Source organism: Hemicordylus capensis, chromosome 4 (genome assembly GCF_027244095.1).
Source record: "Hemicordylus capensis ecotype Gifberg chromosome 4, rHemCap1.1.pri, whole genome shotgun sequence".
Lineage (NCBI taxonomy): Eukaryota > Metazoa > Chordata > Lepidosauria > Squamata > Cordylidae > Hemicordylus > Hemicordylus capensis.
Window position 1 is genome coordinate 230,069,427 of NC_069660.1, and position 26,964 is coordinate 230,096,390.

At 42.3% G+C, this 26,964-nt stretch overlaps 1 long non-coding RNA gene across 1 annotated transcript in view; it reads right to left on the bottom strand.

Moving 5' to 3' along the window:
- LOC128324362 (uncharacterized) overlaps positions 1 to 24,241 on the bottom strand; it is a 168,064-nt gene extending 143,823 nt beyond the window's left edge. The window contains exon 1 of the long non-coding RNA XR_008306809.1: positions 24,107 to 24,241. This is a non-coding gene — a long non-coding RNA (uncharacterized LOC128324362). The remainder of the gene's footprint in view (positions 1 to 24,106) is intronic.
- Positions 24,242 to 26,964: the final 2,723 nt, after the last annotated feature.

A 26,964-nucleotide genomic window follows, 5' to 3' on the forward strand; every position in this document is an offset into this window, starting at 1 on the left:
GTACCAGCCATTCCTGGGAAGTATTCTGTTGTCCCACCTGTCTGACTCAATCAAGACACTCTGCATTTCTACTTAGCTTCTCTCTTAGATGAACTGTGTCATATCCAGCAATACGTATTTGTGTGTGCCTGAGTTATCCCCACCTTAAAAGGCACAAGCCATTTGAATGTATTGCATTGGCTTTTTCAACCTCTTACTGGCTTTCCTACCCTAGTCACACCAAGGACTCAACTCCTCACCAAGGCTCTTTATTTCCCAACCCCACCTTCTTTTGCTTAAACAGGAGTCCCTGTTTAGGCAAAAGTAGGCAAATGGATGGATAGGTGCATACCTTCCATATGCTACGATTCAGTCTTTTCCAGCATCCAGCTTCATCTTCATATTGTTTCCCACCTTGCTCAGCTATGGGGGAGTTTTTTTCTATTGCCACAGGCATGTGCTGGTTCACCAGTGCCAGTAGTGTTTCATCACTTCCACCCTGGCCAGGTTTTCTGCCTGCTGGACCAGTTGCACTACAAAACTAGCAAAGAGCCCAGAGCTGAGCAACACTCAACAGGTCTCCCTGCCATGTTTTCAAAACACACACCGAAGAAAGCTTGAAACACACCAATTTGCTGTTATTGCTTATGTAGCAAAAATGACATCCATGGCAAATGGCCCTATCACCTATAAGAGCCGCATTAATTTTGATACTTATTTGTCCTTTTAATAGTCCAGTGCTATCCAATTAGCAAAGGAGGTGCTCTTTCTAAAGTTGAGCTGATCACATATCATGGAAAAGGTCCTTTCAAATGCTAACTGATGTTAAGCTCATGCATTGTTACATGTATTATGTTTATGGTCCTACTAAGCTAATTAAGTACCATTGTTGAGATGGAGCAAATGTAAAGTAACAATTAAAAACACTGGTACAAAATCTTGTTAAAATATAAGTTTAATATTTAAAAGTAAGAAGCTGTTGCAATGATAGCTTCTGTCACATACTATAATAGAGATTCTTCATTTCTAAACAATTTATTCCCATATAGTTAGGAAATTTGAAAAGCAGCTGCTTCCCTGAACCCCAGTAGCCTAAATAGGAAATAAAAGAAATAGCACAGGGAAGGGCCTGCAAAAAACAGTGACAGTGACTAGGGATGTGCAAACTGGTTTGAATTCAAACCAGTTTGAATTTGAGCCATCAGGTTCAAGCTGCAGGTTCAGATTCAAACCAAACTTGGAGTGTTTGATTCAAACTGATTTGAACCTCCAAAAGTGGGTGGGGTAGTAGCTTGCACCCATGGGTGCCTACCACCCAATCCCCAAAGCAATCAGACACTCGTATGATTTTTAATAAATTTTTGAAATTTATTTTTATTTTTCTCATAGGGTATAATGGGACTCAAACCAGACCATTATTCCCTATTGTGGAGCACCCATGGGTGCCTATCACCCAACCCCCAAAGCAATCGGACACTTGTATGAGTTTTAATGAATTTTTGAATTTTATTTTTAATTTTTTCTCATAAGGTATAATGGGACCTGAACCAGCCAATTATCCCCTATTGTGGAGCACCTAGGGGCACAAAAGTGGGGTGGGTGGTAGGCACCCATGGGTGCCTACCACCAACAAAACCCCAAGGTAATCGTACACTCCACCGATTATTGGTGAATTTTTAAAGTATTTTTAAATTCCCCATAGAGAATAATGAGGATACCAGCACATGTATAGCTTCACGTCAGGGGGGAAAGGGGTGGAGTGTTGTGGATGATAGTTCCCAAGTGGGGCAAGGAAGATACCAGAATTATTTGAAAGGAATTGGGCAAAGGGCTGAAAGGAATTGGGCAAAGCTTTTTGAAGTTTAAGGTTTTTAAACTTTAAGGTTTTTCTCCATAGAGAAGAATGGAGGTTTCAGCAAATGTATCATTTCACGTCAGGGAGAAAGGGGTGGCCTACAGTAGAGTGTGGTGGGTGATAGTGCCCAAGGGGGGCAAGGAAGCTACCAGAATTATTTGAAAGGAATTGGGCAAAGGGCTGAAAGGAGTTGGGCAAAGCTTTTTGAAGTTTGCGCGTCTTTAAGGTTTTTCTCCATAGGGAAGAATGGAGGTTTCAGCATCCCCATAACTGCACTTGGGGGGTGCTGGGGTGGCCCAGAGCGAGTGGTGGTGTAGTGCACAGCGGGTGTCAATCACCCCTATGGGTTTCTGACCCATGGGGTACAGGGTTTCATGGTTTCTGAGGGGCTCTGAGAGTAGATTCTCTGGTAGCAAATGAGAGTGGTTTCATGGTTTGTCATTGAAAATCTCATATGCTACCAGAGAATCTACACTCAGAACACCGCAGAAACAACAAAACCCAATACCCCATGGGAGTGGTTGGCACCCTCTGTGAACTACACCAACACCCGCTCTGGGCCACCCCATTATTTTTGGTGTCCTGAGTAGTAAACAGTATAATTTTCTGACTGAAAGTGTCCCATTCCAGTCCGTTTTAATTCACTGATGCCCAGCACTATAACACCATGGTGAACATCAATGAAGACAGTAAACTGCTTAAAGCATGGATGCAGTGGCATAGCAAGGTTGGAGTGGGCCTATGGACAATAAGTGAAGATTATTGCTCCCAATCTTTGTCTCACCCCCCCCCCCACACACACACCATATATTAGTTGCAGAAAAACTGTAAGGACATGATGAAAACAAGATTCTTTTTTCTTTCCCTTCTATGCATATATTACACCTTTTCATAGTGCATACACTTTCACCCACTTACTTGTACATGCATATTCTCCTAGCACAAAAACATTTTTAACATTTATGCCTACTACTGTGACCTGATATATGCATGCATACAACCCTAGCAATATTCCCATCCCTATTTGCCCATTTTTGCACTCTTGCGCTCTCTCGCTCTCTCTCTCGCTCTCTCTCGCTCTCATATACACAAACCGTTTATTCCCAAGCATGCAGTCTTAGGAGTTATAATTTAGAGCTACCAGACTTTATAAAGGGGGTCTGAAACTTATCAAAGTTGCTCCAAGGACTCTGGATTCCACATGAGGAGAAGGAAGAAAAGACTTGACATGAAGGCTGGCAAAATATGTACGCCAAGGACAACAAAATGAGCCATGGTCAGAGACAGCCCTATGCTTCCAGACATAAGAAATGAGAAGCATCGAAAATAACTAAATGCATACTTCTGAAAGATTTCTCGCATGTTTTCATATGGCAGCTTGCACTAGAAAGAATGGTAAAAGTGTACATACTCTGCTCGAAAATTGAACATGTACTGAAATAATGATAGGCCTGGGTTTAAAGTTTAAAGTGGGTGTTATGATTTCATAGTGAATGCAGAATGGAGACTCCAGATAGTGAATACAGGAGCAGCTAGGTAATTTTGGACCCTGGATCTAATGGCTTACGGGAGACCCCTTGCAAGATAAATATTCTCTTGCAAGATAAACACACACACACACTCCACCACATCCCAGAATGCTCAAGAAGAAGTTGGAATTTTAAAATTATTTTTAGAAGAAATTCTGAACATACTCTTCACTGACCTGCAAATGCCAAGTTTTGCATAACAATCCTGCCATTTAAATTAGCTGAATGGACTACTTTTCACACCAGAATACATTCAGGGAAAGGTGGGGTTTATTTATTTATTTTGTATTTTCAGAAGACATTCTGAACAACATACCGATAAATATCAGATTTTGCATGGACAATCCTGCCACTCTTCAGTCTTCCTTTCTCCCTTGCAGAGGTGTTGCTAGATACTGTACTTAAAAGATCTGGGACATGGGTCCACAGGGCTTGGTTGAGAAACACAGTCTCCCCGCATTTTGACAATTGAACAATTTCATGCTCTCTAAAGGTATCCAACACTCTCTTTCCCACTAGTTTGCTTCATTGCTAAAAATGAAGATTTGAATCTCCTTTTTCTCCTGCATAAGATTTCTCCTGCAATCAATACCCACACAGCTGATAACCAGTGTTGTGTAGTAGTTAGACTAGGATTTGGGGACTTGCATTCAAATCCTTTCCCATTAAGTCATGAAGCTCACTGTGGGACTTCAGGTAAGATACACTCTCTCTCCTCCAAACCTTCCTCATAGGATTGTTGTGAGGATAAAAGTGGGAAAGAAGAACAGGTACACTACCCTTTGGAGCACAGGAGGGACTCTTTGGAGGAAGCACAGTTTGTGTGTTTATATAACATATACAGTACATATTGATGTTGACTTTTAGCCACATGCACTCCAATCATGAACATGTAAACTCAGAAGCAAATTCAACTAGGTGTTGTTGTTGTTTTACACCTATCACAGCAGCAAGCAGCCCTGCTTGATCACCTATGAACTTCATTTCAGCAGAAAATATATGTGACTACTGTATATGTCAAGCAGACGGAAAAGTCACATTTGCTATCAATTTAGGTTTATATATACACCAATTGGATTTCAAAAAGGACAACAGAATGGCATACACCAAGTTACCCCAATTTCTCTGGATTTACAGATTTTCAAGACCAAGATAACTTTTAAAAGGACTTTCTTGTGATCTGATTTGCAAAGCCTTATGTTGAAGAAAATCTATTAAAGAGATGTACTTTTGGTGATGGAGGAGGGGAAAATGTTTAATGTCCATTTTAGCCATTTGTGAAGCTCCTTTCAAGAGGTTGGGGTATGTTAGTCCACTACAAGCCTTAAAAAGACACGTTGAGGATATTCTCACGATGAGAGAAAACCGGGCTAAAGAAGCCCAGCCCAGTTTTTCCCCATCATGAAAACCAGCGGGCTTGCAGGCGGGCCTGGTGGTTCTCTGGTGGCTAGCCCGCCAAAGCAGCCCTCCCCTTAACCCAGGTTAACAGAGCGAGCACTCCGCTAACCCGGGTTTTCTGATTGTGTGCTGCCACAGCGCAGCTCTGCGCCATAGCGACACATGAGGAGACCCCTGCCAGGAGGCTGCAAGCAGCCTCCCAGGTTCAGAGGTCTCTCCAGGATGCCCTGTGTGCTCGCGGGCCACGTGGTTCCTGATCCCTGCCACCCCTGTTGGCTCTGTGATGGGGTCGGCAGTTGTGTGGGCGGCCGATACGGCCGCCCAGCTACAAGCAGCTGCTTGTCTGAGGAGAGAGCAGGCTAAGTCCACTCTCTCTGCAGAACCAATTGTGTGAAGCACCTCAGTATGTAAGTTATTTATATACTGTTACAAGCATAACACAAAATAAAATAATCAGTAAATATAAGGACAAACAATGGGATAGAAAACCATTTTCTCATGTATTGCTATATAAGCCATTTTGAGGACTTTATTGCTAAAGAAAAGCAGTATATAAATATTTTAATAATATAAGGCAATAACATAAGGGGAAAACATACACACACCAGCTTAAGGCCAAAAGCAGTTTAGTATCTTCAAAAACAAGCACATGGTTAACCAAAAGGCAGGAAAAAACAAAAACAGGGACAGATCAATCATTAGAGCATTTTTCTTCCCTCATTATTTTTAAAGATTTTAATACTTTTTGTAGCGACTAATTTCCTCACAAGAAGGTTTACTATTGGGGTGGGGGAGGGTTTCTTACAAGTTTGTATTAGAATAGTTTTGGCTTACACTTGGCATGTGAAAAGGGTTTTTAAATTTTTTAAAAAAACATCTCACACTCACATAGAGGAGAAGACAGGGAACCAAGTGTGTGTGCACACACATTGGGGTATGTGAGGAATCTCTCTCACACACACATATAAACAATATATACTAGTTCCAATATGGGTGAGAGGTAGGAGGGGAAGAAACAAACACACGGACTTTCAGACAATCTCTTCAAATTGGGGAACTGGGTGGCAAAATGGCAAATGCGGTTCAATATAAGCAAGTGTAAAGTGATGAACATTGGGGCAAAAAACACCAACTTCACATATACGCTGATGGGATCTGAGCTGTTGATGACTGACTAAGAAAGAGATATTGGAGTTGTGGTGGACAGCTCATGGAAAGTGTCATCTCAGTGCGCGGCAGCTGTGAAAAAAGCGAATTCCATGCTAGGAATCATTAGGAGGGGAGTTGGAAATAAAAATGCTAATATTAAAATGCCCTTAAACAAATCTATGATGTGGCCACATCTGGAGTACTGCATACAGCATTGGTCACCATATCTTAAGAAGGATATTGTAGAACTGGAAAGGTACAGAAGAGGGCAACCAAAATGATCAGGGGCCTGGAGCACCTTCCTTATGAGGCTAGGCTACAGCATCTGAGGCTCTTTACCTTGGAAAAAGAGGTGACTAAGGGGAGACATGATTGAAGTGTATACAATTATGCATGGACTGGAAAGGATAGACAGAGAGTAATTTTTCTCCCTCTCTCACAACACTAGAACCAGTGGTCACCCTATGAAACTGAAGGTTGGGAAATTTAGGACCGACAAGCAGAAACTCTTTTTCACACAGTGCATATTTAACATAACGTAAGAACATAAGATGATAAGAACAGCCCTGCTGGATCAGGCCTAAGGCCCATCTAGTCCAGCATACTGCTTCACACAGTGGCTCACCAGATGCTTCTTGAAGCCACAGGCAGGAGTTGAGGGCATGCCCTCTCTCCTGCTGTTACTCCCCTGCAACTGGTCCTCAGAGGCATCTTGCCTCTGAGGCTGGAGATGGCCTATAGTTCTCCGACTAGTAGCCAATGATAGACCTCTCCTCCATGAAGTCATCCAAACCCCTCTTAAAGCCATCCAGGTTGTTGGCTGTCACCAAATCTTGTTGCAGAGAATTCCACAAGTTGATTATGCATTGTGTGAAAAAGTACTTCCATTTGTTGGTCCTAGATTTCCTGGCAATCAATTTCATGGGATGACCCCTGGTTCTAGTGTTATGTGAGAGGGAGAAGAATTTCTCTCTATCCACTTTATCCACACCATGCCTGATTTTATAGACCTCTATAATGTTTCCCCACAGACGGCTTTTTTCTAAACTAAAAAGCCCCAGGTGTTGTAGCCTTGCCTCATAAGAAAGGTACTCTAGACCCCTGATCATCTTGGTTGCCTTCTTCTGCACCTTTTCCAGTTCTACAATGTCCTTCTTAAGATATGGTGACCAGAATTGTACACAGTACTCCAGATGTGGCCGCACCATAGTTTATCAGGGCATTATAGTATTACCAATTTTATTTTTAATCCCCTTCCTAATGATCCCTAGCATGGAATTGGCCTTTTTCACAGCTGCTGCACATTTAGTCGACACTTTAAACGAGCTGTCCACCACGACCCCAAGATCCCTCTCCTGGTCAGTCACCGACAGCTCAGATCCCATCAGTATATACTTGAAGTAGGAGTTTTTTGTCCCAATGCGCATCACTTTACACCTGCCAACATTGAACCGCATTTGCCATTTTGTCGCCCACTCACCCAGTTTGGAGAGATTCTTTTGGTGCTCCTCACAATCCACTTTGGATTTCACTACCCGAAAGAGTTTGATATCATCTGTAAATTTGGCCACTTAGCTGCTCACCCCTACTTCTAGATCATTTATGAATCAACTAAAAAGCACCTGTCCCAGTACAGATCCCTGGGGGACCCCATTTCTTACTTCCCTCCATTGTGATAACTCTCCCTTTATACCTACCCACTGTTTCCTGTCCCTCAACCAGTTAGGAATCCACACATGTACTTGTCCGCTTATCCCATGACCACTAAGTTTCCTCAGGTGTCTTTGATAAGGAATTTTGTTGAATGCTTTTTGAAATTCTAGGTATACTAGGTCAACTGGGTCACCTTGATCACTTGTTGACACTCTCAAAGAACTCCAAAAGGTTTATGATGCAAGATTTACCTTTGCAGAAGCCATGCTGGTTCTCTCCCAGCAGGGCCTGTTCTCCTATGTGCTTTACAATTTTATCCTTAAGGACGCTTTCCATCAATTTGCCTGGAACGGACATCAAGCTAACAGGCCTGTAATTTCCCGGATCACCACTGGATCCCTTTTTGAAAATTGGTGTTACATTGGCTACTTTCCAGTCTTCTGGTACAGAGCCCAATTGCAGGGATAAGTTATATATTTTAGCAAGTAGGCTGGCAATTTCACATTTGAGTTCTTTGAGGGCTCTTGGATGGATGCCATCCAGCCCTGGGGATTTGTTAATTTTCAGTTTTTCCAGACAGTTTAGAACATCATCTCTTGTCACTTCTATCAGAATCAGTTCTTTAGCCTCCATCCGCGAAAAGCCTGGTTCAGGAACAGGTATATGCTCAGTATCCTCTGCCGTGAAGATGGACAGAAATAACTCATTTAACTTCTCTGCAACCTCCATATCCTCCTTAATAATCCCTTTCACTCCCTCATTGTCTAATGGTCTAACCGCCTCCCTGACAGGTTTCCTGCTTCTGATGTATTTAAAGAAGTTTTTATTATTCCCCTTGATGCTTTAAGCTAAATGTTCCTCAAACTCCCTTTTTGCCTCCCTTATTGTCACCTTGCATTTCTTTTGCCAGAGTTTGTGTTCCTTTCTGTTCTCTTCATTTAGACAGGCCTTCCAATTTCAGAAGGAAGTCTTCTTCCCTTTTATGGCTTCCTTGATTGTATCTGTTAGCCATTCTGGCATCCTCTTGGACTTAGTGGTACCTTTCCTCCTTTTGGGTATACAATCTATTGTTTTTTAAATGCTTTTATTAGTATAATAAGTGGAAACAGAAAGGTTACATCCAGGGGCGTAACGATAGGGGTGGCGGGGGGGCACGTGCCCCAGGCGCCACTTGGCAGGGGGCGCCAAAAAGTGCCCCCACTAATCCCCTGCCTTTGGCAAAAAAGAATTTTTTTGTGATTTTTTTTTCCATTACAGAGATCTCCGGCGGGCGGGAGCTCCCATTGGCTGCCGGAGAACACATGCCGACCATGCTGGTTGTCTCAGTTCCTCCCTCCCTGCCTGCTGCATGCACGAGGAGTGGAGCGGAGTAGCTTGGTTTAGTTGAGAGAGCAGCTGCTGCTGGGGACGTTCTCTGACTCTGCCTGCCTGCCTGCCGTTTGCCCACCACACTGCCCTCTGGCTGCATTTTATTCTTCTGTTCTGCTTCTGCATTAACAAAGTAAGTTTCATTGCTCAAATCTCTCTCTCCCCCATGTGTGTTGTGTGTGAGAGAATGCCCCTACTCCCTTGCATAATGTCCTCCTTTTAGCTCTTCTGTGCTTTGCATAGCAGGCTTCACCACCACCACCCACCCCTAAACCGAGGGTAGCTGCCTGCAAGTGGAGCCAGTGGCGCTCTCCTGGCTTGCAATGTGTGAGTTTCTGGCTTGCAATGTGTTTCTGGCTTGCATTGTGTTTCTGGCTTGCATTGTGTGAGTCCAGGTGGGATTGCAAAAGGAAACTCACGCAATGCAAGCCAGGAGAGCGACTTGTGGCTCCACTTGCATTGCGCAAGTTTCCTTTTGCAATCCCACCTCTGCAAAAGGAAACTCATGCAATGCAAGTGGAGCCACAAGTCGCTCTCCTGGCTTGCATGCATGAGTTTCCTTTTGCAGAGGTGGGATTGCAAAAGGAAACTAGTAGTACTAGTACACAAGATCTTTGCAGCTCTGCTAATAATTACAACTTCTGGATCATCCCTTAGCATGGGGTGGGGGGGGGTGGGGTGGCAAATTTAATTTGGAACTCATTAATATAATTTTTAAATAATGTTCAGTCTGTCTGGATTAATACTAGGTTTATTCTTTATAGCAGATTTTTATTAGCAACATACAGTCTACAACATTTTCAGCCTTGTTCATTTGTGCCTTGTGCATATTGTAGATGTTCTGTCTCCAAAACATAAGTACAGCATCTATATTTTTGAAGGGGGGGAAATCCCATTTAATACAGTGTGAACAAATTGGTCCAAAAAGTAGCAATGGGAAGTTTTTCTTTCTGCCCCTGTAGCGTTAATAAGATAGAGTGCACAAATATCTCTTGATTAACAGCTGCGATATTAATTTCCCTTTTTGGTTGCTTGACTCACAGCGAGAATCATGTCAAGGCAGTGGAGAACCAATTAAATTGATTTTAATCTTTGTTAGGGAAGATAACATGCCTTTTTCTCTCCTTGTTTAACTAATTAAAGTTTCAGTAGGTATTATTTTTGGCTTTAAAGAAATTGGTATCTTAATGTAATGGAATCCTTCTAATTACATACTTAATAGTTTTTTAAAAGTTAATCACGGTTTTTCATTCAATGTGTATTTTGTTTTACATATTAAACTTATATTTTCCTTTGAGAGAGTTTTAAAAATAAGAGGAAATTGGGAAGGCTTTTTTAAAACAAAGAAAAATCTCACCCCTACTTATTCATGATCTTTTTGATTTGCCTGTGTTTTTATTTCAAGCAAGTCAGATGTATGTTGGGGGGTATTTATTTATGTGTATTTATTTCAAGCAAGTCAGATGTAATTGCAAATAACATGCAGAAGATCCCAGGTTCAATCCCTACCTCCAGGTAGGGCTGGGAGAAACTCCTGCCTGAAACCTTGGAGAGCTGCTGCCAGTCAGTGTGGGCAATAGTGAGCTAGGTGGACCAATATCTGACTCTGTAGACAGCTTCCTACGTAATCAAACCATAACTTGCCCTTACGTTCAATCCAATTGGATGCATTCACATTCACAGCTTACGTCCAATAAACTGCTGAGTAAGCCCTCCAAACTAGAATCACACAGTGTGGTTTGCAATTCTGGTATATGAAGGGCCCAAACCTCAGTTTTGCTGTTCAGGTGCATAGGCAAACGGTGATTTAATTAAACCAGGAGGTTATTTATTAAGTGTGTATGAGAGGGAAGCATAAAGAGGAGGAGATCATGGCTCAAATAATGGTGGCTGGATGTGGCCATTGAGTTTCCCAGGAATACAACCAACGTAAAGTGTGCTACAAATAGACATTATTATAGAATTAATAAACATAGAATATCTATGATAGACTAGAATATATGTCTATTATAATTTAAGTCTCTATTATAATATAAGCATAAATCTTGAATAGACTAGAATATCTATGATGGAAAAGACTAGAATACCTGTCTTGTCTTTTCCATTTTGGGACACAAAACCTATTACTATGTTTAAAAGCATTTATTTTCTGGCCATGAGGACTGCAAACTTAGGCTGTTGGTATGCAAGACATTTCTTTAAAATATATATTTCTAAAGAGCCTTGTAGCCTCATGTTTCCTTTTTCCTGTCCCAGTATACTTGCACGGATGCAGCCCACAACCCACATTTGACTATGGCTGTGACACATTTCCATATTTCCGCGGGCGGCCGGGTGGGGGGAGCGCGGCGGGGGGGGCGCAATTTCAGTGCTTGCCCTGGGCGCCGTTTTCCCTAGTTACGCCTCTGGTTACATCTCTGAGAGTCCAAGGTATACAATCTAACTGGGCTTCTAGTATTGTGGTTTTGAGTAAACTCCATGCACTCTGGAGCGAAGTGACTCTCCTCATTTTCCCTTTCAGCTTTCTTTTCACCATACTCCTCATTTTGGAGAAGTTTCCTCTTCTGAAATTCAAAGTGTCTGTGTTAGACTTCCTTGGTGATTCTCTTCCCACATGTATGCTGAATTTGATCACACTATGGTCACTGTTCCCTAAAGGGTCGATGACACTGACATCATGAACCAGGTCCTGGGTGTCACTCAGGATTAAGTCCAAGGTCGCCTTCTCTCTGGTTGGTTCCAAGACCAACTGTTCTAGGGCACAGTCATTCAGCGTATCTAGAAATCTGACCTCTTTGTCATTACCTGACTGTGATTTACCTGGTCTATGTGTAAAGAGTCGGCACCAACTTGACGTCCCTTAATCACGCAGACATATACATTTGCAGTTGTGAATTAGAATTTTATTATTCCAACTTCATCTTTTTGTAAACTCATAATAAAATCCCCTCAGTTTACTTGTATATTAAGTGTGGCCCAGCATGCAGCAATGAGGGTCTGAACTTATACAAGACTGTCTGAACATATTACAGTGGTTGTTTTTTCACTACTGTTTACCATTTTGTTTCTGGGTGCCATTTATGGTGCTGGTTTTAGCCTTTAAAGTCCTAAATGGCTGGGATTGAGGTTCTTTAAAGACTGCTTTCTCCAATAGGAATCTTTCTGAAAGGCACATGCATGTGCCTCTTCCTTTGCAAGTGTGCTGGGTGACCTTATTGAGAAGATTGACAGGGTCTTCTCAATCGTTGCCCTGCTCTATGGATCTCCCTACCCTGGAGGAGAGGTCTGGTGGGCCCTTTTTGAGGGTGTTCAGCAACTGGCAAAGACCTGCTTGTTGGCTGGATTTCCTTCAGATTGTTGGAAATCTGCTCTCTCTCTCTCTCTCTCTCTCTCTCTTTCTCTTTCTATTGTCAGGAAGGACTTTTATTATTTTTATATACAGTATGTGGTAGTGTTTCATTTAAATTTATTTTTGTTATTGCCGGTTATCTTAAGTTTCTTTTAAAGAAAGGTGGAGTATCATTTTAAATAAACATATACTTTGGAATTTTACCCAAGGTGATAAAATAGATAGGTAACCAGCACAGGAAGGAGCTGGGATATAACCTTGGTTGTCATTGTTGTTGTTTAATTGCAGGAATTTCTGATAGGAGAGCATTAAAATATCATATTTTCCCTACCACTACCTGTAGAGAAACCAACCTGAGAAACAATCAAAATAGGCTCTTGGCTGATATCTTTCAAACCCACAGGTTTCAAAGTCACTGCCTTGGGATATTACCTTCAGGAAATATCGGAATCTTGTCTCCAGATGAAGGAGCAGTAAGTAGCAATATCGATATTGCCAAATGGTAATCAGCTTGGAAACAATTTTATCCTGAATTCAAATGGGGGCTATATGGTGTAGGGGAGTTCAGATTCTAGCAGAAAATATGTACATTACATTGTCCGTGAATCCTGCTAAAGTTTTGCCTTCTTGTTCCATGATAACATGAGGGAATGAATGCTAAAAAAGGGGTCGCTTTTTATCTTTCCAACTATTCAGGCCATATAAGGAAAGCAAGGAGGAAGGAGGCTATGAATATCAAATGATTCTCTTACTTACCTGCTTGCTTGAATTCTGGTAGCTCAACCTCATTTCTGTTTCAACACTACAAATCGAGGGCGGCATCACTGGAGCTCAACCCCACCTGCCATTTCATACCACTTAGGTCCACCTGGTATTAATGAAGAGCTGCACCAGCAAATGCATCCTCAGATACTCCATAAGGTTTTTTGGATACACAGTTGTCATAAAATCCTGGTGGTTGCTAGTACCTGTGGGTCCCAGCTCTGGAACAGAGGGGTGAGTTCACAGAAGCACAGAATTTAGAGTTGGAAGAGACTTCGGGTGTTACAGCAGATGAAGGGGCTTTGCAAGAGGGGAGCGGGCAAAGACATGGTGACAGATAAGCCCTTGCCCTGTGGCCAATTGTTCCATTCCAGGGAAGGGGGGGATGAGATGACAAGGCCAGCCCTCCCAGGAGCTGGCAAAAGACTGCTTCTCAGCAGCACTTTTCAGTTGTCCTGTTGCAATAAGGTGGAATGCTCATGCACAATCCTCAGTCAATTTGTCAGTACAGTAACTGAAATCACATTTTTGGAAACCAGAAGGAAATAAGAACAAAAATGCTATCATTTCTTCATTAGGAAGAAAAAGGTATATTGCTCCAAAAGCAAGCAAGTCTATTCTAGTCTATGTTGTCCTGAAAACAAATAGAATGTTAGTACAATTAGTACCATGCTTAGCAGTGAAACACAGAAGCACCTAGTTGTATCTGGATCTCATCCACTGGCATTATATTACCTTACTTCTAAGTGCATGAAGCCTCATGTATTGTGAGTCTGGGTATAAGGACTGGATTATTATTTTTTGTAAAGCTCTATCTCTAGGAGCTTTCTTGGGAACTAACAGCAGAGGGAAATAGAGCAGATGATACATATCTCCCAGTCCAAACCATCATGAAGAAAACAGCAAAAGCACTCCTGCCCTTGTGCAGTTGGACCATTAGACAATGAGGGTGTGAAAGGGATAATTAAGGAGGATATGGAGGTTACAGAGAAGCTGAATGAGTTCTTTGCATCTGTCTTCATGGCAGAGGATACTGAGCATATACCTGTTCCTGAACCAGGCTTTTTAGGGATGGAAGCTAGAGAGCTGAGCCAGATAGAAGTGACAAGGGATGATGTTCTAAACTGTCTTGAAAAACTGAAAGTTAACAAATCACCAGGGCCGGATGGCATCCATCCAAGAGTCCTCAAAGAACTCAAATGTGAAATTGCCGACCTCCTTGCTAAAATATTTAACTTATCCCTGAAATCAGGTTCTGTACCAGAGGACTGGAGAGTAGCAAATGTAACACCGATTTTCAAAAAGGGATACAGGGGTGATCCGGGAAATTACAGGCCAGTTAGCCTAACGTCCGTTCCAGGCAAATTGATGGTAATCATCCTCAAGGATAAAATTGTAAAGCACCTAGAAGAACAGGCCCTGCTGGGAGTGAGCCAGCATGGCTTCCGCAAAGGTAAATCTTGCCTCACCAACCTTTTGGACTTCTTTGAGAGTTTCAACGAGTGCATGGATCAAGGTGATCCAGTTGACATAGTCTACCTGGACTTCCAAAAAGCTTTTGACAAAGTTCCTCATCAAAGACTCCTAAGGAAACTTAGCTGTCATGGGATAAAGGGACAAGTACATGTGTGGATTGCTAACTGGTTGAAAGACAGGAAACAGAGGGTAGGTATAAATGGAGAGTTTTCACAATGGAGGGAAGTAAGAAGTGGGGTCCACCAGGGATCTGTACTGGGACCGGTGCTTTTTAATTTATTCATAAATGATCTAGATGCAGGGGTAAGCAGTGATGTGTCCAAATTTGCAGATGATACCAAACTCTTCTAGGTAGTGAAATCCAAAACAGATTGTGAGCAGCTCCAAAAGGATCTCTCCAAACTGGGGGAGTGGGCGACAAAATGGCAAATGTGGTTCAATGTTAGCAAGTGTAAAGTGATGCACATTGGGACGAAAAACCAAAACCAAGTATATGCTGATGGGATCCGAGCTGTTGGTGACGGACCAGGAGAGGGATCTTGGGGTTGTGGTGGACAGCTCGTTTAAAGTGTCAACTCAATGTGCGGCAGCTGTGAAAAAGGCCAATTCCATGCTAGGGATCATTAGAAAGGGGATTGAAAACAAAACGGCTAACATTATAATGCCCTTATACAAAACTATGGTGTGACCACACTTGGAGTACTGCGTACAATTCTGGTCACCACATCTTAAAAAGGACATTGTTGAACTGGAGAAGGTACAGAAGAGGGCAACCAAGATGATCAGGGGCCTAGAGCACCTTTCTTATGAGGCAAGACTACAACACCTGGGGCTTTTTAGTTTAGAAAAAAGATGACTGCGGGGAGACATGATAGAGGTCTGTAAGGTCATGCATGGTGTGGAGAAAGTGGAGAGAGAGAGATTCTTTTCCCTCTCACACAACACTAGAACCAGGGGTCACTCCATGAAATTGATTGCCAGGAGGTCTAGGACCAACAAATGGAAGTACTTTTTCACACAACGTGTGATCCACTTGTGGAACTCTCTGCCACAGGATATGGTGACAGCCAACAACCTGGATGGCTTTAAGAGAGGTTTGGATGACTTCATGGAGGAGAGGTCTATCAATGGCTACTAGCTGGAGGGCTGTGGGCCACCTCCAGCCTCAAGGGCAGGATGCCTCCGAGTACCAGTTGCAGGGGAGTAACAGCAGGAGAGAGGGCATGCCCTCAACTCCTGTCTGTGGCTTCCAGCGGCATCTGGTGGGCCGCTGTGCGAAACAGGATGCTGGACTAGATGGGCCTTGGGCCTGATCCAGCAGGGCTGTTCTTATGTTCTTATGCCCTGCCTGCCATCTTGGCCCACCGTCCCCATCTCTTCTGCCCATGTGACAGAATGTGTGGATGCCACCTGTACTGTATGTGTAAACCTATATGTACAGGATGAAATGGCATGGTTGCTTTTTTAAAAAAATCTGAAAATCAAATGAGTGTTTATTGTCTTCATTCATCTGGGTCAGAAGAGACAAGCAGCAGAATACAAGAAAGTCAGGGAAGGCAGGACACTTCCCCTCCCATCTATGCAATGGGCCAAACTGCCAGGTAAATATTGTTCAGTCCAAATGTGGATTGGACTGTTAAGAATCTCAGCAGGGATGTAGCTACAATTGAGCAAGGGGGGACAGATGTTGCTGGGCCCCTGAGGAGGGCTGGTCATGGTAGCAAGCATGAACTGTCCCCTTTGCTAAGCAGGTTCCACCCTGGTTTGCATTTGAATGGGAGATTACATGTGTGAGAATGTAAGATATTCCCCTTAGGAGATAGGGCCACTCTGGGAAGAGCATTTGTCTGCTTGCATGCAGAAGGTTCCAAGTTCCCTCCCTGGCATCTCCAGGATAGAGCCGAGAGAGACTCCTGTCTGCAACCTTGGAGAACTGCTGCCAGTCTGTTTAAACAATACTGAGCTAGAAAGACCAATGGTCTGTCTCAGTATAAGGTAGCTTTCTATATTCCTGTGAGGAAACTGAGGCCTGCCACCTTGGTGACAGCTTACGTTTTGCTCTCCCCTCATGCTTCTCTGAAGAAGAAAGTGGAGAGGCAGGGACCCATCTTCATTTTTTGTCAGAGGGCCCACTCCAACCTTGCAAGGCCCCTGATTCTCAGGTATGATCTCAAGTTATACTCTAGCCTGCATTGTTACAGGTAAATGAATGGAAATGTGTGCTCTTGTTTCCTCCATTTGCAGATTATTTTGCTGACAGAGAAAAGAGGAGATGGCATCTCCCAAAGCCTCTTAATAGTGAGCCAGCCAAGACCTGGGGTGTGTGTGTCCTCTTTCCTCCTGTCACCCACACATGCTTAAGCAAAATGCCTTGCATCATTGCAGATGTATTGCAAATGAACTATTTGAATGACAAGCCCCAAAGCATGTCACTTCTGTTTATGCTGTGCAAAAGCCTGAAGATATATTATTAGAAATGCCTCCATAAGGATCTGCATAAGGACTTTCATCTACTACACAGTGGGCCACAATGGGTGGTGACACAAGTTATTATATAAAGCACCTCAAAAGCTAGGAACTGTACAACAATGGTGTTAAAAAGAACAAATCCTGCCCACAGGCCTGCAATGTTAAAAAAAACACCACAAGATGCTAAGAAAAATGGAACAGGCATAAAAGGAAAGAGGACAAGAGAAGCTGAGTTTAGAAGTCCAAAAATGTGGAAGAAGAGCTACATTTTCAAATGGTATCTAAGTAGTCGCAAGGAGGAAGTGGTGTGGATGTCAGGAGGGTGGGGCAGGGGCGTAGCTATAATTGAGTGAAAGGGTTCAAAGAACACGGGCCTCCAGCTGCTAAGGGCCCTCCAGCTCCATTCCTCCCTATCTTCTTCATTATCTCCCTTACTCTGGGGGGCTGCCAAAGAGAGGAATGAACACGGGCCCCCTCTCCCTTAGCTACGCCCCTGGGGTGGGGAGTCCCAGAGAAAAGGGGCAGCAAAACAGAAAGAACTGAGACATTAAACAAATTGAGTAACCTGGTATTTAGCCAAGAGGGGAGTCTTAGTGAGACACAACAGGGAAAATAAAAAGAGGGAAGAGAAGGGGACAAAGTGGAGAGAAAACAAGAAATTGTAATGTAATTGGCTCCAGTAAGGAAACCAAAGCCAATGAACAGGAGAGATGTGCTCAAATAAGAGTTTGCTATTCAATTGGAGCTTGAATCTAATTGCAAAAACCTTGAATTAATTTGTTGAAACAGCCAGCTTGGCTAGCTGTTTTGACAAATCAACCTTGAATCATGTGAATTGATGGATTCCAGTGTTTAACCTCAGCTTGCTCAAACCTTCTTTTCTGCTTTTCACCTCCAGCAGGGATTTCTTAGCTCCTAAATATTTGTTGTTGTTATTGAATGCAAAATGTGCATACATCTAATAATGACCTAATTAAAGACTGCTTCAGCTATGAACAAAAATATGTTCTGAACTTTTCACAATAAAAATGTTCTGATTGTAGAAGTGTGTACCACTTGTCATGGCATCCCCTTGCTGAAGAGGATGCCATGACAGGTTATTTAAATATTCTTAAGGTTATATAAATATTCTTCTCCCTAGGAGGGGAAGGTGCTGGGTGAAGTTTGGAATGGTGCATATTGATCACAAGACCAACACGATGCGCCTGCAAAGCATTTGTTCCAGTTGGTTTATATGAAAGACAATGATCAGCCTGACTGTCAGCCTCACCATAGGGTCATACTCATGACCATTCATTGGGTAGAAAAGCCTCCGTCCCTAGTTCAGGAGCTGTGCATACTCCCCATCTTCCACTCCTGAGTGAGTTAAAAACTAGGTTGGATGCTAAGCAGTGGTTGAGTTAGAGGGCTTCAAATCCTACTTCGTTAAAGACCTGGACATAGCTGCTGGGTAGGAGGGAGCCCTCTAGCCCAGTACAGCTGCTGCTTAGCACATGATCACTGCCGGTGCTTCGACCTTCTTTTTAATCACACATGAGCAGAAAATGGAAGCATGCACAGCTCCTAAACAGTGTCCCCTCTAACAGGGTTTCCCAGATGTTGATGACTACAACTCCCAGAATCCCCAGCTGCAATGGCTTTTGCTTGGGGATTCTGGGAGTTAGAGTCAACAACATCTGGGAATCCCTGTTAAAGGGAACACTGCTCCCAAACCAGGGCAGGATGGGTCTCCAAACCTATTCAGAATCGGAAGAATGAGCCTTGTTTCTCTCAGGACTTATCTGTTTCATCTGAAATGAATATACCCCCCAAGTACATGGAGATAGCTTCAGAAGAGGCCTCATGAAACTTTTAAAAATTCATCCCAGTGTTTTATTTGAAGGTGTCCCTTAAAGCAATTACCCATGAATAGACAATTCAGATGCTGAGACTAAAAAAAGATGAGCCCCAACTAGCATTTTATTAAGAATGCTTGTAGGCATAACTAATATACACAAGCCGGGGGGGGGGGATTGATACTCTCCTTCTCAGCTAAGCAGCAATGCCTTCTTTTGCCTACGAGAATGTAGTGTATTCATTTCCCCTCCTGCTGTGAAGAACTACAGGAGACAAACAGTTGGGATTCTTCATCATGCAATCAATATTCAGTACATTAAAAGCTCCACATATTTCAGGGTAGATGCTGAATGTTTTAATCACTGTCACCCCTCCTTGGTGTATATCTTGAGCATACTGTGGAGACTTTAATAAATATTTTATGGATCTCTTCAGAAGCTTATCACTTTCACCCCTGAAATGCCCACTGGCAAGTATTTTTATTATGCTTCCCCATTATTAAAGGACCCATAGATATATGCACTGAACTTCTTATAAAAAAGTAAATTGAGGGCTTCTTCTTTGCAATATTGTATGTAATAGGAGCATTTTTACTTGGCCCCAGTACCTCTCAGGAAAGTGCCCCATGGCCTCTTGCATCATGCAATCAGCATTTGGATAGTGTTTATTGTATTAAAAGGTCTTGAGCTGATCCCGTATAGGCTATTTCTTGACCAGATTAACTATTATATTAAGTAGTTTTGTAGAGTGCCAGCCAAACATATTATTGCTAGGGTGTTATTTTCAGGGAAGAATCTATTTGATCTCAAAGTCCTTATGTTTAAAAGAGTGGTTGTTTCCTTTTCACATGACGGTGGTGGTTGAAATTCCAATGTTAATGGATCCTAAGTATCTTTAGGTTTGCATGGAAAACACTAAAGGAATGAAGTAGTCAAGCCACCTACTAATTTGGTTTCAGCAGGATATGGGTGCTTGTCAGTTCATTTTATCTCTTCAGTTCTTATTCTTCTTAAGTAGAGGTTTTGACCTATTGGCTTAAAGTCAGATATTTTCCTCAAGGATGGATTTCTCTTATCCTGGTTGATTTATTCCAGCCCACCTGGGCCCAGGCTATTCAGGACAAAATTGTGTTCTTGGGTCTGTCTATGGATGGACTACCTGGTCTTGTTAAGTTATGACCAGGCTAGGCAGATCCTGAAGCAAAGGCTCTTGGACTCTGAAATTCAACAAGAACTCTCCCGAATCCCTGATTGTACTAAAAGGAGGTTGGGTTTGAGCAGTTCTAGCTGGGGCCCTGCTGCCTATTTGAATGCTCTGAGCATGACGTGCTACCAGAGGGCCTTTTTTAGGGCAAGACATGACATGCTACCTACAGTGGTGCTCTCGGGAAGGTTTCCGAGGATCCCCAGGGAGGACAGATTATGCTCATGTGGTATGGGGGAAGTCGAATCCACCCAGCAAGTTCTGTTGCGCTGTCCATTATATAGAGATTTAAGATGCTCCTTATTAACTCCTCTTCTGACACCCTAACCAGGCTGTTCAGGATACTTTTATGTTTCTTATCTTCTCGTGGATAGAATTTTAGATGTCACCTTCAAGGTGGGCAAATTTTGTTCCATTGTAGTACTGTTATGGCAGCAAGTTCTTCTTGATTAATTTTATAATTTTTATTGATTATTTATCTGTGGGTACTTATGCACATATTTACATATTTCCTTCTTCCAATTGTACTTTCCTGTGTTGTGAGATGTTTTGTTTATGTCATGTTATGTTGACCTTTGGTCGTAAATAAGGAATTCATTCATCTTAAGTAGAGGCCTTGGGTGCTTCCATACCTACATGTTTCAGCTTAAGTTGAATTGCATTATGAATTCTAGAGTTCAGGGGAATTAAAATGACCAGGATTAAAATTAAAGATTAAATATCATGTGATTGCAGATAGTTTATGAAAATTGCAATCATGAGACTGCAAATATTGTGAAAAGTGTGAGGTTCACTCATGTAAGCATGCCATGTAAGCAGGACTCCAGCCCATGGAAGATCTTTTTTAAAAAAATTAAAGGCTTTTTGACTATTTGGATCAGGATTCAGATGTGGTGGCAATATTTAATACAGATTATATTCTTTTCCGAATGTCGTGGAAAGGCTGGTTACTCATTTTGGGAAAACAAGCTAAGCATTTTCAAAAGCCAGCATTTTATTTATGCAGTACGGAGGATGACTCTTCTTTGACCAAGAAGGGTGAGCAGACTGTTATTACATTATTTGCCAGGCCACAATTGCACTAGGTTCTTTTTTCCTTTTTGTTAATATTCTTTTACTGGTAACGTTTCGAAGGGCCCATAAACCAATCTAGTCAACTAACTAAACAAAATTAGTCAGAGTATAAGAATATCTGATAAGTAAGCCAGTTACACTGCTTTTCACCTGTTTCATTGCTATGATGCTGTGCCAAACAACCGCCATAGGCAGCAACACTGGATAATAAGAAAAATGGAACTGGAACCTGAGGGGAATCCAGCAGACCATGGAAGTAAAAGCCAAGGATAGCAAGCAGGCAAGATCAATGTTGACTTTTGCTCAAACAAAATGCAAGTCTGATTCATAAGCTTCTATACTCCTACTAAATCAGGAAAACCAATGGACTCACTGGGGAGGACATGTTTGTCCTGGAAACCCTTCAATCTGCAGCCCTAAACAGTACCCAGGAAGCAGCAAAGCACAGATCCAATGCTTCCTGGTTCTATTCTAGTAGCTCCTAACACCCATGGACTTTCAGGCTACTTCAACTTTACTGTCTGACCAAGCCTACCGATCATGTGATTAGGAGGGAGCTTGTACATGTTCTGTCTCAAGCTGACATGCAATTCGGCCCCATCTACTGACATAAGGGATAGAATATCCCAATCATCTCTAATCATGAAGCTCCAATACTACTTTAAACAGGCAATCTACCCTTCCCCACATGTGCTTGTGGGGCCAAACAGTATACTAGGTGGGGAAATACATGTGTACCCTCACTTCTAATTGTTCTGTGGGTGGGGCATATCATCTAAACCGTCCCTGTATTGCCAAAATTATAATGGTTGCTGAACCTACATGAGGAACAGAAAGCAGTCCCCACATTTGCATACAAATAGTTTGCAAACTATTTCATTTGGTAGATGAAAAGGCCAGGGCCGGGTCTACAATTGGAGTAAACATGGGTAATAAACACTGTCTGCCACTATGGGAGGTGCACCACAGTTTCCGAAAAATAATAATTTCCCCATAAGAATCAATGGGAAACTCAAAAATATTAATAACTTCCAAGCAGCTGAGCAGAAAGCTCTGAAATTCCACATGGTGTTCCTACATGATAGTAGGATTAAAATCTTGTTTTTAAAAAAGCATTACAAAACAAAAAGTGGACTGATCTCCTTGAACAGTGGCACACTTGATGTGCTACACTTAATGTGCACACTTCATGTGCCACCCTTATCATGTGCTACTCTCCTATGAATTTTGAGAACTTTCTGCCCAGCCATTCTGGACTTATAACATGGGGTGCAAAAAGTGGGGATACTACTCAGAGAGCTGTAGGGAAAGAGCAATTTCCTGCAAATGAGGCTTGAAAGATGGGGGTGGGGGTTCAGTTCCAGAAGGTTTTGTAACTTTCTACCACTTGTAACACTTTTATACAGTTTTAGAAACTTTAAAAATATTCATTTAAAAATCAGCCAATATTCTTGAAACTCTGTACAATTAATCTTCAGTGATAGATCTGAAAAGACCAGTGGCTAGATATGGAACCAAGCAGCCACTTCCATTAGCAATAAATGACTTGCTTCTTAAGGGTCTGTTTCCATCATAGTGATGCTTCATATGAAGCAAAGCAACAATTTTGATGTTCCTTACCACCTAATGGCGCAGCAGAGAAATGCTTTACTAACAAGCAGAAAGTTGCTGGTTCAAATCCCCACTGGTAGTCTGATACTATATCGGGCAGCAGCGATATAGGAAGATGCTGAAAGGCATCATCTCATACTGTGCGGGAGGAGGCAATGGTAAACCCCTCCTGTATTCTACCAAAAGAAAACCACAGGGCTCTATGGGCGCCAGGAGTCGAAATCGACTAGACGGCACACTTTACCTTTACCTCACACCAGCCTTTTTATTTTGAGTGTGTTGCTTCCTTAAGCTTGTGGGAAACCATGAATTGCTATATGTTTTCCAAACCAAGCTATTTCCCACAAATAAAGATTGCCTTCCCACAGCCAATTGTCTGCACAAGTCTGCTCACATTCAGATCTGTTCCCGTTACTTACTCTATCTTAGAGAAGTATCTCTTTTTCTCTTGTGAGAACAGATAGATTGTAGTTCCTTAACTAGAGCATTACCTTTCAGTCTGCAAAACAGTAATCTAAATGGTCAGATCAACATTTAGTCATGATAGATGTCTTCTGTTATTGGTTTGAAAGGGCCAGTGGGCCAGAAAAGAAACCATATTATCCATTTGCTTTGAAAAGAAAGAGCTTGCCTTTAAGGACTTCCATCCATGTTGGTGGTGACTACCTGTGATCTTTTACACTTCCTTCTTCCTGAAACAGTGCAACAATGTGTATCATCGGACTTTTTCTTATGAGTTTGTTGCTTTCTTAAATTGATTGAAAACCATGCATGTCAAGCCAAGCTATTTCCTGCTAATTCACTAGGAAAGAAACCAAATGGCTGCTTTCTTTAGTAATAAAGCACTTACGTCAGTGCTGGTGATGTTAATACCTAAAGTATTTTGCTTCTCTTTTTATGAAACAGTGCAACAAATTACCGTACCTTGCATCATTCTTTACATTGCATCACAATTGTCATTATGAGTTTATTTTCCTAAACTTGACGGAATCTATGGTTTTTGTTTTTGTTTTTGGTTTTCCTGATGAGTCTCAAAATGAAGGTTGTCTTATTGTTTTCCCTTGTCTGTAGCTTCCTGTTCAAGCTGGTCTATTTCCAGGGTGAAGATTCTTCTCCAGGCAATGTAGTATCTTTTACCATACTGTCTCAAGAATTAAGCCTTGACAAAGATTATTTACTGAGCCAAACCAAGAAAAGAAGTGAAAGATTTTGGCTTTTTAAATTATTATTGTTATTTGTTTGTTTGTTTGTTATACATATTTCTATACTGCCCAAAACTTATGTCTCTGGGCGGTTTTAGAGATGCTGAAATACGCTAATCTGCTGGATTGCTTGGTTTCAAACCGCCTCCAGCCATTACAAATTTCTCTTCTAGAACAGAAAGAAGCTTCTTACCTGGCAGCCTTACCACTCATTTATTTGTTTAAAAGGAGCCTAGCTTCTTTGCCATCATTATCCCATCGATCTTGTGATAGGAAGAGGAGAACCAAGTTGCCCCTGTGAGATACTTCTCCTCCTCTTGTATCCTCCACACCTTAATGGCTAAAGCTTGGTGATGGAGTTAGTCATCACCAAGGAGACAATGAGCACATCATAATAGAGACACCACAGGTGATGTCATAATTGCCACCTGTATAGTTGGAGGCAAAGTGTCACCTTTCAGCACTGGGGAGAGATGTAGCTGGTGGCCACTTGGTGGGCACAATACAAACATATACAAGTTTCATACCAGTCCTATCCTAGTTTGGGGAGTGTGATGATAATTCTCAGAGTTATTAATCTTTTTGAGTTTCCCATTGATCCCTGTGGGGAAATTACCTGATGTCCAATTATGTCCCTTCTGAACTTGTTATGCCACAGAATAAAGAAACCTGGCTAAAGGGGTGCCCAGCTAAATCCAGCCCATGCATGCACTCAACTCACAGAGGGGTAAGTGGAACCACACCTAGCAGCCCCACCCTTGATGTAGGCATAGGCCTTCCCTGTTCTCGACAGCTGTGCATTCAGTGGAATCTGAGCAAGGGGAAATCTTCACATACAAGCATAGGCTCTCCATATTAGTGGGACTCCTAATCAAGCAGAGCTGCTATTGGCATAGAGAACCCCCACACATTTGGGATCCCTGTTGCTGCCACTGAGTAACATGCAGGCGTCAGAGTGGAGCCAGAAGTTGCAGCCTTACTCTCCCCTCCACACATTGAAATCCCTTCTGTCTGGGTGAGTGATTTCTTTTTTCTTCTCTTGTGGGAATGTAGGCAGGTGAGAAAATGTAGCATATGGTTCAGAAATGTTTGGGGCCTAAGCATAGCTTTAGCATAGGGCACACATGTTTTCTTCCCCGCCCCCCAAAGTGTGGCCAAGTCACTACTATTTAGTTGTTGTTGTTGTTTTCCATTAGTAGAAAGTTATTAATCCATTCCATTCTGAATTTCAAATCTGAGCTGAGAAAGTAATCTATATACATTCAAGCATATTGTTCCCCTTATGTTCCCCTAACTTATTATCCAGCACCATTCTGCTGAGAGCCAGATGGACACAGATGATGAAAGGAGATAGTCTTCTAACTAACAAACTTAGGAATCATTTGTTTCAGAACAAATAAAAGAGTGTCTGAATATAAGAAAGCATTTGATTAACAGTTGATTGCTGCGACACTGTTTTGCTTTAAAAAAAAATAATTTCAAGCCGAGCATTCTGCCATTTTAAAGCTTTTCATTATGCAAAAAGTTTTCCTTGATCTGATAAGCCTTTTAATAAGAGTTCCAAAAGTCATCATAGTTTACTTAGGGTTGCTGCTCAATTCTTCCCAAAATTATGGCCTTTGTTAAAAGGTCCAAGATCCTCATTTGGTCTATAGAAGGGCACAAGGTTGAATAGTTTCCTTGTTTTAAATATCTGGAGATAGTCCTTCACTCCACTGGCACTAGGAAGACATATGGAGACTATGTTACATTAAATGAACAGCAGAGTACGTCCACTATTCTTAAGTTTCTATGGGCAAGAGGCGGCCATGATATACTCGCAAAACTTAAATTGTACGAAGCCAAGCTGCTAGCACAGCTACTCTACGGTGCCCAGCTGGGCCTCTTCCTCAACTTCACCCCATTGGAGCATGTGCAATCAAAGTTCCTAAGAGCAGCCGTTCAAGTTCTAAGATGTGTCTTTAACACCACCCTGTGACTGGAGACAGGCTTGATGACAGTGGAGGCAAGGGTCTGGATTACCATACTTAATGACTGGCGTAGACTATCTCTCTGTCCCTAGGCCTTGCCCCGCTAACCCTGAGTGATGACTTCCAATCCGGCTGAAAACAGGCAGTTATGACTAAAATATTGTCCCTGGGACTATCCCCACCCCACTTAGGTAACATGGACTAGGCCAACCCAAACAGCCACCTAATCGCGCAGTGGGGAAATGCTTGACTAACAAGCAGAATGTTGCCAGTTTGAGTTCCCGCTGATACTATATTGGGCAGCAGCGATATAGGAAGATGCTGAAAGGCATCATCTCATACTGCGCAGAAGGAAGCAGTAAACCCTTCCTCTATTCTACCAAAAGAAAACCACAGGCTCTGTGGGCACCAGAAGTCTAAATCAATTTGATGGCACACTTTACTTGTACTTTACGATCCAGCCAAGGCTCTTATCAAACTGCGTATTACAGACATAAAGAGCCAATCTGATATAGGCAAGGCCCCGAACTTCCTTATCAATGAAGGACTCAAGTATTCTACCTCTCCTGTGGCATATCTAACACAACTAGAAATCCCAAAGCACAGGAGGGCCTTCATGCTGGCGCGTTGCCATGTTCTTCCCTCAGCAGTGCTTGAGGGATGATATAGGACAATTCCACTCTCAGAACATCAATGCCCCTGCGACTCAGGGCAAGTAGAAACAACAGGGCACAGCCTCCTTCAGTATTTGTACTACAGGGACATCTGTGCCACCTTTATTCTACCATTATTTATTTATTTATTTATTTATTTAGCATTATTTGATTATTACATAAGTATCCTGATCATACGGATACTTCTTTACTGCTATCTGATAGCAACCCCACCACTACTTACAGTGTTGCCGGGTTCTGCATGGCTGCAATTAAAATCCGGCAGATTATGACCTCTTGTTCATGCCTAGCGCCCAACTTTATGGTCTAACTCAAGCACACCTTTGCCTGCTGCCTCAGAGCACTTCCTGGCAGCCCAGCAGTCTTACCGTTCTACATCCCCACAGGTTCTTGGCTTTTTATCTTGC